General features: G+C 42.4%; 1 protein-coding gene across 1 annotated transcript in view; it reads right to left on the bottom strand.

The window, feature by feature from the left end:
* Nucleotides 1-1,629, bottom strand: part of Tanc2 (tetratricopeptide repeat, ankyrin repeat and coiled-coil containing 2) — a 345,611-nt gene that overhangs the window by 20,538 nt on the left and 323,444 nt on the right. The window lies entirely within an intron of this gene.

The following is a 1,629-nucleotide window of genomic DNA, read 5'->3' as shown; positions in this document are numbered from 1 at the left end:
CCTTCTCCCCCATCAGCCCGAAGAGCCATCAGGGCTCCCTGACCTGTGGGAAGTCCAAGGACCGCCCACCTCCATCCAGGTTCAGTAAGTTGAGCATCCAAACTGCCCAGGCCCTGTTTTGAGGTTCTTAACCTAGTTACAAAACCTATCAATCTATGTGTGAATGGAATCTAGAGAAGAAACTCTGCAGAGAAAATCAGCTGGACAAAGTATTGGTCGACCTCTACTCCTGTGCTCTCAAATCTAAAGAGTCAAAGGCAGGAATTGTAGTTTAAGACTCTTTTCCTTTAGACTAATTAAGATAAGTTTCAGAAAAGAGATTAGCAAGCACAACCGTCAGAACTGTCCATGTAAGATGGTTTTAGAGACAAAAAAAACAGCTGTGAAAAAGACTACTTTTTTCCTATTATTGGGGCAGGGGTTGGGGCTGCACATAGCCCAGGCTAGCCACAAACTCACTCTGTAGCCAAGGATGACCTGGTTAGGGATTGCAGGTACAACAATACACCAGGCTTTCTTCTTCTAAACATAAAACATTAGAGCCACAGACTTACAAGTAGCTATAAAGAGAATATAAAGGATACAGGGGAAAGAAATCAATATTTTTTCTTTTTTTTCTTCAGTGTAGTGAACATTCTGAATATATATTTCATTTTCTGTACCATTTGTACAGTAGGGAGAATAATTTGGAGATGCAAAGTCCATCTTGTAACAGACATTTATTTAACCATGGCATTTCAAATGCATAGTTTTATTTATTATTTGGAGGTAAGGTCTTCCCTATGTACCCCAGGCTGGGCTTGAACTTAGTGTTCCTTTTTAGCTCCCCAATGCAGGTTTATGCTACCACACCTAGCTGAAATTCGTTGTTTTAATAATAAAAACCCCACCTCTCTGTGTGTATGGTGTTTGTGTGCTGATGTGTGCCCAGGTATGTGCAGCTGCCAGAGGCTGACATCAGTGTCCTCCTTATTCTCTGCTGTGATCTGAAAGAGATGGCTTCCACCTCCATAGATTTGAATATTTGAATGCTTTGTCACCAAGGAGTAGAGTTTTTAATATTAAAATGATTAGGAGGTGTGGCCTTGTTGGAGGAAGTGTAGAATAGGCTTCAGGTTTCAAAAGACCACGACAGGCTCCATCTCTGTGCTGTGGATCAGTATGTAGCTCTTAGCTACTGTCCTCTCCCCATACTTGCCACCATGCTCCCTGTCACAATGGACTGACCCTCTGAAACTCCATGCTTTCTTCTGTAAGAGCTGCTGTGGTCATGGTGTCTCTTCACAGAACACTGACTAAGACATTCTCCATTCGATTTTTTTGAGACAAGATCTCTCATTGAACATAGAGCTCACTGATTCAGCTGGCTAGCAAGCTCCTGAATTACACGTGTCTCTGCTTCCCCAGTTCTGGGCTTACACATGTGTGCCACTGTGTCCAGTTTCTTATGTGGGTTCTGGAGATCTAAACTCAGGTCCTATGTTTGTGGGACAAAACTTTACCAAACTCTCTTCCCAGTTTTGAATGTAATGTTTTATTTATTTATTTATTTTTTTCGAGACAGGGTTTCTCTGTGGCTTTGGAGCCTGTCCTGGAACTAGCTCTGTAGACCAGGCTGGTCTCGAACTC

Source organism: Microtus ochrogaster, unplaced genomic scaffold, assembly GCF_000317375.1.
Source record: "Microtus ochrogaster isolate Prairie Vole_2 unplaced genomic scaffold, MicOch1.0 UNK48, whole genome shotgun sequence".
Classification (NCBI taxonomy): domain Eukaryota; kingdom Metazoa; phylum Chordata; class Mammalia; order Rodentia; family Cricetidae; genus Microtus; species Microtus ochrogaster.
Note: the sequence above shows the minus strand (reverse complement) of the source record. Positions and strands in the feature narration are given on the sequence as shown.